Below are 12,549 nucleotides of genomic sequence, written 5' to 3' on the forward strand. Positions count from 1 at the left end.
ACTTTTGTTGATAAAGGGGAAATTGTCGTGAAAGCTATTCTCTAAAATCATAATCAAAATAGTCGTTCAGTTTCTCTTGTTCTACTTGAAGCCTGCAACATTCTTCCTAGTCAATGTCAAGTTTGTCGCCACTATTTATTTTGTTGCTGTAAAAAAATCAAGATTGACATCTAAATGTTTCATGGTTAGTGTAGAGGAGGTAACTCTGAAAGAAAAATATATAAAAAGTAAAATAACAAAAATACCGAACTCCAATGAAAATTCAAATCGGAAAGTCCCTTATCAAATGGCAAAATCAAATGCCCAAACACATCAAACGAATGGAAAATAACTGTCATATTCCTGACTTGGAAAAGGCATTTCCTTGTGTAGAAAATGGTGGATTAAACCTGGTTTTATAGCTAGCCAAACCTCTAACTTGTATGACAGTCGCATAAAATTACATTATATTGACAACAATGTGTGAACAAAACAAACTGACATAATAGGGGTACAGCATTCAACGTTGTGTTATAATCCTAATCACTATAAAAAACAAACAACTTTGTCAACAAAGAAAAACAAAACGGCACATAGATAAAGCACATAAGCAAAAATGAAAGACAAAAATACAAAAAAAAGACCACAGCACAACGTCATACTTCAAGACCATCATGTATTTGTGAAGTTGATACGGAATATTTATCCACAAGGTCTTGGTATCTTCCGATAAACTTTTTTTAGAAAAAGGACGAGAAGTTCTTTTACATAACCCTGGTTCATCAACCTTCTGCTCAGACACTGGTGACGTTTCAGTCATTAAACGTTCACTAATACTCATATATATGTACAATGTAAAATAACACTGATATTCTATTCAGATTTAACGTCTATATTAATAATATTTAAAAGCAAATCTTTTATCAGCACCTAAATATTTAGTTAACGTACAAACTGTAATGAAAATAGAACATTTATTTAACAAAGAAATACATGATTTCCTAGTCAGGTCACTCACAGGATTAGCCGCTGTGGCGTCATTTAGAAGATATATTGACCGGTTGTATCTGTAATGGTCAGTTTACACATGTTAAATCGAATATAAGCAATAGACCTTTTTGAAGAAATGTGATGCACAACAATATATCTATTTTAGACAAATTGTAACAAATTATATGCTTACTAAGTTGAAAGACAAAATTTTAATATAGCATACGTATATATATGAAAACATTATTTTTTTATTTAAGTTTTGTTGTTTATCTAAGAAGGCCCAAAGCCAAAATGAAAGACAAAATCCAACTATATTATTTTGAAACTAGATAAGATCTGACAGACTGATGTCTTTTTATTGAACGTGTGAATTTATAATACATGTGCATTGCGATTTTCATCTTCAATGCAAAAGGGAACCTTAAGATACCTACCATATATGTATATATATGGTATATGGAAACAAACGATGTCTGACTTGCAAACAAATACTGGTTACCCAGACTTTTAACAGTCACTCCACTGGTACAGAATACACCATATTTTGCAATGATAATTGCAAGACTACAAATGTTGTGTATCTCCTACGGTGTAAATGTGGTAAACAGTATGTTGGCGAGTCAGAACAGCCGTTTCACAAACGAATGAACGGTAATCGTAGCGACTACCAATGCAAGCCAGACCTCCCTCTCAGTCGACATTTGAGATCCCCTGGCCACACTAAGGCAGATCTCAATCGACTGACCATTACAATCATTGACAACAACTCTGCTTGGTCTAGGGAGGATAGGCTCACTCGGGAAAGATTTTGGATAAGAAAATTAACAACTTTGGCACCAAATGGGATAAATGAAAAGAGACTCCATGCAGTGCTTCACATTTGGGTTATATGACTTATTATTACAGTCTCTGTTTCCATTTCTTTACCTTACTCATCTCTAAAATAAATCTGTTGAATATACCAATTTAAATTGCTTAATTTTTTGAGGGATGTAAAAGTACCAAGCCACGTTCAACTAGTTAACCTTAGTCAAAATTTATTATTATATTTTACGGCCGTTTGTTTGCGATGTTTAAATACGCAGACTCTGTTGTAACTACTCTACCGTTGTCAAATTTGAAATATTTACAAATTTAGATCGTTCAGTGCTGTTTATTTGGAATTCTTATTTACGCAATCGTTCTTGTAACATCATAACTGTCGTCACCGTTAAAGCTTTAGAATTGTGCTAGTTCATATCGCACATTATTATTTTTATTTAAAGCATATATTTGAACTCTCTGTTGTAACTAGTCATATAACCTATGTCGTGTTTAACAAATATTTAAAATTGTGCAAGCGTCTTACCTGATGTTCGGTTGGACTTTTTTATTGTAAAAATTTCAAGATTGTTATAGTTTAATCTAAGTAGACTGATATATGATTCATTCAACATCACAATCATATTTACTAAGGAAGGATATCTGTTATCCGAAATATTTATAAATAATTACATTTATAGTTCCTTTTTTGATATTGGTGTTGTTGTGTACACTTTTTAGGCGTTTATATAATTTATTTATTGTGTACATGTATCGTTACTCGTAACGATCCAGCGCCCTCGTGGGAAAAATCATTGACTATTATTCAGACGTTTTATATATATATATATATATACAAGTCTAAATTGAAAACAACGTTCAAACCTATGATTGCGTTGGATAAAAACCGCAATTTTTATACGTGTGCATGCAAAACAAATTTCTTGGTAGAGGGGTCTAAATACAGCACAAACAACATTTTCCAAAAGACCAAATGAGTGAAAAAGCATATATGGCATGTAGCTATCAATATAATCATAAAGTATATTATCTAAATATCGATGATCAAGCTTTTGTAATGGTTCATTTTCTTTGTCAAATGTTGGATATATGTCGTAGTTCAGTTTGAGAATACAAAAAACAAAACAAAAAGCAAAACAGCAAAAGCAACACATAAAACAGTCGGTGTTACAATATGTACTAGTCGTGCATGTGTGACTTCTGTTGTACTCATTTGAATCAGAATGCATAAAAACCATCTAAAATATGAAAAGAAAAAACGTCTTCCACAAAAATTTACAAAAATACCGAACTCCAAGGTAAATAAAAAAAGGCAGAAGTCCATAAAACCAGGAAAGTAAACTTGGAACAAGCATTTTCCGGTGAAAACGGTGGGTTAAACCTAGTTTTATAGCTAGCTAAACTTCTCACTGGTATTTTACAGTTCCTTTATTTTGATAAATTGTGTGAGCAACCAATTAGACATAATTGGTTAATGTGACAATAATTTGGATCCAGCCGCCAAAATTGTGTAAACATATATCATAAATCTACAAACACAACTGACTTTAAAAGTAAATCTAACGAAAAAGCCAACAAAAAGGGAAAACTGCAAAGTAAATAAAATGTTACATAACGTCAGCACCTTGAATATATAACTCAACACCATCCTGTATTATTTGTGAAATTGACACTGAATATTTATCTATTAGGTCTTTGACAAAACCCTGGTTCCGACACCGATGACGGTTTTGAATATCTGAGTTGCAGCTGGTAAAGTTGGTACATTGATGCTAAGATAAGGAAAATTTATTATTTCAAAATTGAAATCGTCTCGTTTGTCATATACTCTGGTACTGAGATGACCGCTGGATTCAAATTCGAGGTAAATGTCTAAAAATGATACGGAGGACTCGTGTCTGTGGTTTCTTTAATTACTTATCCAGGAGGATATATAAATAGGACCCAATAAGAAAAGTATTAATTGTTAATGGAGAGAACATCATCAAATTACATGTATGTGAAATTAAATGATATAGCTTCTCCTATCTACTATTTTTTTACACAAGTCTAAAGGAACTCCAACTATGAAAATATGAAAAGATTGGCCATGAGAGGCGCAAAGTTGGTTCACATAGTAATGCCGACAATCTACAAGAAAATTCTACCTCCAAATTCAACAAATATATTGTCATTGAAAAACTCCAGAATACTGATCATTTGTTCTTTGGTGTAGCATGAGTTATCATCGGGTTCATATTTTACATGATATGCCGAATATCTTCAAGGTTGATGACCCCTTTTGTAGCCATTTGTATTTCGAAATTTTCAAAGTGCAATAATATCAAAACAGCAAAGATAATGAATAATAGAGATGTGCCATTTTTTACATATACAAAAGGGAAACTTTGTTCAAAGTAATGAATATTATTTATTGTTTTATTGCATTTAATAGAAAATGGGGATTTTGTGGCAAAAAAAAGCCAAGATTTTTGCAGAAAATCCTAAGGCTTTAATACAGAGATTTATCGTTATAAAATTTCAAACATAGATTACTCACTTGTTTGTCCATGATGTGCTAGCGTTTATTGTTTACAAAAAAGTCATAAAAACCTTCACATTCTAATAAACCTCGTGCTGAGTCACTAAAGTCGAGCGCACCCTAGAAGGTGTATTTAAATTGGTCCATATTTATATTTGTTTTAATCAATGTCTTAATTTATAAACTTGTTTTAAGGAAATCATTGCTAGCACTGCATGCAATGATCCTCTATCTATCAGGCACCGCATTGTTAAATATTAGAGTACAAGGGGTTAGGCTGTGGATTTTCTATAAAATTTCGATATGTTAAGCATTGAAACAACAAAAGGGTACATTATATATGTATAGATTTGTATGGAATCCTTTTTATGGAGAAAAAGTATTTTTTATTATTTACTTTGGATGGGTTTTTAATTCATCATGTGGTATGGTGGTGTAAAGCGTGGGAAAAATTGAAAGAAGGGCCGAGATTTAAAATGTTCTTTAGAGTTTTTGTGAATCTACATATGGGTATAGTTATGCTTGTGTATGTTCATATTATACGGACTTCATTAGCAGGGATATTCTCCTTACACAAAACTGCTCTATCAGAGTAGTGAGAAAGAACGACTGAAATCGACACTACATAAGATTTATGGTCACCATCAAGAATTGGTTGATTAATACGATATGTCAGTATCTTAACTCACTAGCGACATATTTTTGCAGTCTTAGATCTTTCTTAGCCAGAATAGTTGTCTTATCTGTAATTTTACCGTTTGTGTTCCATTCCCGATTGTAACATTTTGACTGAGTATTGATTCGAGTGACGGTAATGCATGCATAGCGGGAGACGCTTATCCTGTCGACGGTCTCGCTCTAAGGAGTTCGTCATATTCCTTCACTTTTAGTTTGTTACCTTGATTTGTCTTCTTCATCGATTTGTTTTGCGACTACTGTTGCCAACTTTATCTTAAAAAACTGAGCAAAGATACCAAAGCTTATAATTTGGTACGCCTTTTGAACATAAGATTCATCAGAATCAAATACAAAGTTGAAAACATAAGTCAGTAAATTCTGCTTTTTGAATAGTTTAAGCTAAATATGTTTATGTCATTCGTATCGTTTATCAAAACTATTGTATTCAAATTTTCAACTGCAGATACTTATTGCAGAAACATAGCAATGACATTATTCAAAACCTGTTGTTTGAACCTCCAAGTATTTAAGTGAAACATCAGTCCTGCTGATCACCTTTTCTCGATCTTTTAATTAGATCGGAAAATACACTTTTCTGTAAAAAGTTTAAGGTAAACTAAAGGACTAAAAGCAATTACGTAGATTCCAAATGTGTTCAGACTTAGATGTCGTTTATGTAAGTAATATAAGAAAGTAAGGTATTAAATTTCAGAGTGCTTCCCTTCGTAGCCTTCTACTGGTTTAGCTTTTTGAGTACTCTTTCAGCTATGATGCTCATTTAGAGTGATATTCTATGGGGTTAGTTGTTTTCTCCGTGAATGATTGTGCTCGGGGGCTTCATAAATTGCAGAAATATCAATGATTGGCATACAAATATTTTACCTTGCAGCAGACAAATTCTTTATGCTACGGTGAAACAGACGTGTGCTTATTGAAAGTACAGAAGTGCGCGATTCACATTACTCAGAATTCTAAATGTCGACTAGAAACAAAAAACACCTCGAGCAAACCTCACAGAAGTACAAATTTGAAGTGTAATTGGCCACGCAAACGCTGCTAGATTAGTCAATCGCAAATATCTTATAGTTAAACCAGATTGTAGCATATATCGTAAATATGGGAAGAGTTATGAAATTAAAACAGCAGTCCTTATCGTCATACGCAGCAAATTGCGTAGCTCCAAAATAACTTAACTGGATACAATCATTCAAGTACACTTATACATACATATACACATGGACACAGTGCAGGCGGTGTTGTCTCGATATCTCAATAGCATGAGTCTAAATTGAAAACAACGTTCAAACCTATGATTGCGTTGGATTATACGTGTGCATGCAAAACAAATTTCTTGTTAGAGGGGTCTAAATACAGCACAAACAACATTTTCGAAAAGACCAAAAAAGTGAAAAAGTATATTTTAACAAAACGCATTTGACTAACAGGTCGAACAACAAATGTTCTTAAACCCTGCTGACTGCCATTGGAGATTGCCAAATAAATGGATCACCGATGTAATAAATGGATATTAATTTTGAATTTAAAACTAAATAGAAAACAATAAACTTGCGGAAAAGATGATATACCGCAAACAAAAGGTGCAAAGGTTTTTGTACACCATATCCGGATTTCGACAAATAATGTCTCTTCAGTGATGTTAGGAATCGAAACGGTATTTGGAAAGCCCAACAATTTGCCTCAATTTAGGATAGACTCTTGAATTTTGAGGAGTCAAAATAGGATGAACGGATCATATAAACCCTAAGGCAAATATAATACAAGCCCAAACGAAAAAATAAAAACAAGTCTAAATTGAAAACAACGTTCAAACCTATGATTGCGTTGGATAAAAGCCGCAATTTTTATACGTGTGCATGCAAAACAAATTTCTTGTTAAAGTGTTTTAAATACAGCACAAACAACATTTTCGAAAAGACCAAAAAAGTGGAAAAGTTTATTTTAACAAAACGCATTTGACTAACAGGTCGAACAACAAATGTTCTTAACCCTGCTGACTGCCATTGGCGATTGCAAAATAAACGGATCACCGATGTAATAAATGGATCTTAATTTTGAATTTAAAACTAAACAGAAAACAATAAACTTGCGGAAAGGATTATATACCGCAAACAAAAGGTGCAAAGATTTTTGTACACCATATCCGGATTTCGACAAATAATGTCTCTTCAGTGATATTAGGAATCGAAACGGTATTATATATATATATATATATTCTTTGCACCTTTTGTTTGAGGTATACCATCTTTTCCGCAAGTTTATTGTTTTCTGTTTGGTATCAAATTTATAATTAAGATCCATTTATTACACCGGGTGATCCGTTTATTTGGCAATCGCCAATGGCAGTCAGCAGGGTTTAAGAACATTTGTTGTTCGACCTGTTAGTCAAATGCGTTTTGTTGAAATATACTTTTTCACTTTTTTGATCTTTTGAAAAATGTTGTTTGTGCTGTATTTAGACTCCTCTAACAAGAAATTCGTTTTGCATGCACACGTATAAAAATTGCGGTTTTTATCCAACGCAATCATAGGTTTGAACGTTGTTTTCAATTTAGACTTGTTCAATTGCTTCGCTCTCACCCCATATGGAATTTACTGACCCCGTATATATATCTTATTATGTCACTAGCACACTATGTAACTAATAATATTGGCTATATGTATCCTTGGTGTAGAAAGCTGATTAGAATTGATTATTTAGGCTGGTAGCTTGGTCTACTGGATGCGATTGTAGTAATCCCTCACTACGAAGTGGTGCCACTCCACTGCTCTCGGTTCGCTAATGCTTTAATCATGTATTTCCAGAACAGTTTTGTGTTACTGTTTTGATTGTTTTCATCTTTGGGTGTTACTATGTTCTCAAAAATAATTCCAGTATGCACGACGGAGTTATCTCTGTTTCATTTGCTTGATTTGTTTAAATATAGAGCTGTTCTGACGACGTTTTAATTTACGTACATTCATTTGCAGCTAATTCTTTGATATTCTGATGAGTTTAATCTATTTCCTGTTTAATAGTTTTCTACTTTGATTTCCTATATAAGGGGATTCTCCTTGGTTTTTGTTTCCTTGAAATATGCTTGGAATCTATTTCACTGAAGACAATATCGTGGTCTGACACGTCAGGTATTACTTTGGTACGAGTGAAGCGTGACGGGTTGTGTGTGACCACTAGATCCAATGTATAAGACCTCTTAATTTCTTGGTTCCTCTACGAGTTGTACAAGGTTATTGTCATCTAATATGTCACGGAATTTGTAGTGTTTTTTTACGAAGTAGAGTCTGGTTTAAGGGTTCTTGTTAATTAATTTCAGCCTAGAAGGTTAAAATCACCACCAACTACTATGAAGGCATTTTTGTTGCCCGTTTTAGACTGTGACCTTGTTCTTGAAGACTTTCTTCCTTTGCTATTTTTGGGTTGTAATATAATGCAAGGTACATGTCTCTATTTCCAGCTAGACTTTTTTAGCCCACACAATTTCAAAATTGGTCTATAGTTCAGGCATATGTGTACCTAGACGGTTGCTGGTTATGGCTACTAGTATTAGCACTCCTCCTTTTATATTGCGATATCGTTCCTCAGTCCTGTATATGTTATAGTTTGGTTGAAACAGAGACATATAATACTGTATTATATGTCTCTGGTTGAAATATCTGATTATCTGTTGGAAAGGAGTCTACTCATGTTTGGTACTAAGGACAATATCTGGTTTGGTGCTTTCAACCAGGTTTTAACTAGTCCTTGCTTTGATTAAATGGACTGAAAATTTACAGTTTATATCGTGATTGGTATAATTTTCGATTTTTAGCCTTTATATTTGGTCCTCAGGCGTGGATAGGTTTGTCAACATCCCTCTACATAATTTACAGAGGCGTGCCTAGTTTTTATCTATTTAATTTGTTTTGTTCTGGTGGTTTAATTTGTATACTATGCTGTTTATTTTGCTTTGTGCCTTTGTTATTATTTGTGCATCGGTGTCTTCTTTTATTATGCTGCACGCGCTTATGTTCTTGTTTGTATATTGCTTTTGTCAAGTTTTATATGCTGATTATAGTCTGTTGAGAGAGATCTTTAGAGATGATGTTACTATTTTGTAATCTATATATATGTGCAGACTTGAAATAAAATATAGTTACATACTTGAGGATACCGTAATTCAACTTGAAAACTTTTAAAAATATAATTCGAATTATTGATTGATTAATTGGTGTTTAACGCCACTTTCAGGACTATTGTGCTATTTTGTGGCGGTCAGTTTTATTGGTGGTGGAAGCCGGATTGCCCGGAGAGAACCATCAATCTTCGGTAGGAAAACTGCCAATCCTAGTCGATTAAGATTGGAGACGAGCGCACCTGCTACATGCGGGATTGACAGGCTAGTTTTACATAAGTTCGAATACTTAGACCACTTGGTCACCGAGGCCCCCAATTCGAATTTGAAAAAATAAGTTAAATATATAGATATGTTTCAATATGACGTAATTTGAGATCGAATTATTTCCATTTTGGAGGAGTAATTGGTTGATTTTCTTATTGGACTAACCAAAGATTTTTTTTCAGAAAACACCATTTTCACCATAAATTATATGAAGATAAGACTATCCAGTCTTAAAGGTACAGTCTTAGGTCAAAAGTGTTTCACCTATCAGAAATTCACCTATTATTTCATTTAAAAACATTTTTTTTTTTAAACCGTGAGTGTCAAAAACTAATTTGGAGTTTGAATTTTAAGTAATTTTGAATGTTAAACTCGTAAATGTGTACAGGTTATTATGAAATACTCTTTACAATATGTAATTACTGAGAAATCATTATTTGCATACAAATATTGAAATTAAGTGTCATTTTTTCCAATATAGTCATATGTCTTTAAATTCTCAAAAATATGAATAAAAAATATATTTCAAAACAATTCAAGAAACTGCAGACATTTTTGCATTTTATAAAACAATATTCATTCAATCTGGACTCATATATCTTCAGTAGAATTCTTATTTAAAATGAGTTTTTATATGAAATAATAGGGGATTTCTCAAAGGTGAAACACTTCTGACCTAAGACTGTAGTTATTTGATCTTATTTGTCAGACAAGTTTTTTAATAAAGCTAATACTTGTTTAACTTTGGAGGGAGATAACTCCCGACAAAATTTTCATGGTTGCTACACTTATCACGTGACCAAATAATTGAACAAATAGCAACAACTGTCATGGCGGAGGTAAGATCCACGATTGACCGAAAAAAAGATCAAATTTCACCATTTTCTGCTATTATTAATCGTGCCAATCAGGTCTACCATAAAAGCATACACAATTAAACTAAAAATTGGAGCGTATGCTTGTTTTTTTTTACTATTTAGAGTAACATTTTAAAAAGCCTTGCAAACACAGAAACATGCCATAAAATTTATTGAGGATTGATAAATCATTTGCTGTATGAATTTGAAGTGAACGCAATATACAATAAGTTTATGCCAGTTACAACCTGACGGTTAATCTACCAAAATGTCCATGCAGAAATGTATCAACCACAATAAGTACATACATTATGATTCGGCCTAAAGGATTTCCTTGTGAGACAACAATCATAATAATTTATAAATAAAGGGTCATTGAACGAAACAAAAATATGACAGACAGCAACCAAAGAGAAAGGGTTCAAATATTATATAAGTGTATAAAATTCCTACAGAAATTGTATACACCTTATTGTTATTTGTCCGCCATAAAATGTCCATTACTGGCGAAGATGTTCCTAGTCCATTTAATTATGACATCTGGAAAGGCTTTTTGAATTTTTTGCTGTGACATCTTCCTATGACATAATAACACCAGTACCTTTTTTTTTCATCTAAATTCCAAAAAAAAATTTTGTTCACATCTACTGTATGTGACCCAATTTTGCCATGAAATTTTTATTTACAGCTAGAAATTTTTGCATATAATTATAAATTATTACCTTTTGTGTGCATGTTGGTGCAAAATATTTCCAGGAATATCCAAAAGCTAAAAAAATAAGGTCCCCAAAAAATATATGTCTGTTTATGGTTACATGACCGACCCTACGCAGACCCTAAGTCATTTTATTCCCGTCATGACATATAGTGAAAAATTAACTGAACTCTCGTCAAAAGCGAAGTTAGAGTCTCCTATAAAATAAATCAATTGCTGACAACTTCGTTTCATTCAAAACTTCCTGTTTCAAATTTTGGTTTTCGTATTTCTTCAAGATATATAAGTCGACATATTCTTCTGCTCAATGATGACAACATTATCTTCCGAGAATATAGGTTGATTTCTAGAAGGGCATTGATTCGGGTTTCAAGTAATAGGCTGTGCCCAATAATGCTAATTGCGGTATGTCAAAAATTTCTGTGAATAGGAAACCGTGGATTTTTTTATTTACTTTGTGTCAGGAAATTGATATCAAAAGCGCAAGAATTGTGGATCACATTGGTACAAAAACATGACTGGAATAAAGTAATTGACATAAGCACAAACTTGTGCGATTTATGACTGTATATTGAGTTGGCAAACGTACATGTACTGTACTATAGCAAACCCTTAGATTTAGCCCAAGGCTGTCGTTTTTGTTGACAAATAGCAAACACCCTCTGTCCCCAGCCCCTCAATAGAGTCATTAAACAACTTCTTCTTTTTAGTTCAGTTCATGTTTTACATTATAATTATATTTGCACCTTGCATAAGAATCTTAAAAGTATCAACCCTATTATTTTCAACACAGTTTGAGATTTCATTTCACTCTGTACTCATAATATTTGTGTTGCATACCAATGCATATGCTTCATTTAATGGACACTACATGTACAAATCATAGCTTAGAAAGAAAAATACATTTGATCTAGGTATTCTAAAAGAGAACATTTCTCCACGTTTTTGCTATTTACTAAAAATCTGTTTCTAAAGTGGCAATTACATGTAGAACAGTGGTTGCCAATCAGAAATATAATTTAAGAATTTGAAAAATAATGTAGAATTCCTTATATAAACATGATATAAGCTTATTATTCCCTTTGTATATGAACAACACGTCACAAAAACGTTTAGGAGGAAATAAAAAGTAAAGAATAAAATCCTCCCACCCACCCCATTTTTTTCAAAAATCTGGATGAAAATCTGCTAATTGATTTTAGTTGGCCTAACCAAGGGAAATAATCCAATCAAGATATGGGTAAATTCGGCCCATGGTCAACTCGACCATGACAAGACGGACCGCATGTCAGACTCAAAATCATGTTGCTATAAATAAAATAAAATGGAAATACCGACATACCTACCCTATTTTTTAATAATTATGTAACTTTAAACAGACACATATTTTTGTTTGGCCTAAGTTACAATTCCATCCAAGATGACCATGAACTACTTCACTTTTCAATTGATTACCCTGAGATCCTTTACCTTCAGGGAACATAAAATAAATCTACAACCTGAACTGTAAAATTTGACAGACATGAATTTCTGGAACATTCGATATATGTCATCTGGAAATCCTGGGCCACATGGAGTTGGGGTTGT

The 12,549-nt window shown here is 32.9% G+C and overlaps 1 protein-coding gene across 1 annotated transcript in view; it reads left to right on the forward strand.

Annotated features, from left to right (window-relative positions):
- Positions 1-10,202: 10,202 nt before the first annotated feature.
- Positions 10,203-12,549, forward strand: part of LOC127730955 (serine/threonine-protein kinase dyf-5-like) — a 35,922-nt gene continuing 33,575 nt past the window's right edge. Inside the window, exon 1 of the mRNA XM_052239597.1 lies at positions 10,203-10,229. The gene's annotated coding sequence lies outside the window, so the exon portion shown is untranslated. The remainder of the gene's footprint in view (positions 10,230-12,549) is intronic.

The sequence above is a fragment of the Mytilus californianus genome, unplaced genomic scaffold (genome assembly GCF_021869535.1).
Source record: "Mytilus californianus isolate M0D057914Y unplaced genomic scaffold, xbMytCali1.0.p SCAF_1, whole genome shotgun sequence".
NCBI lineage: Eukaryota > Metazoa > Mollusca > Bivalvia > Mytilida > Mytilidae > Mytilus > Mytilus californianus.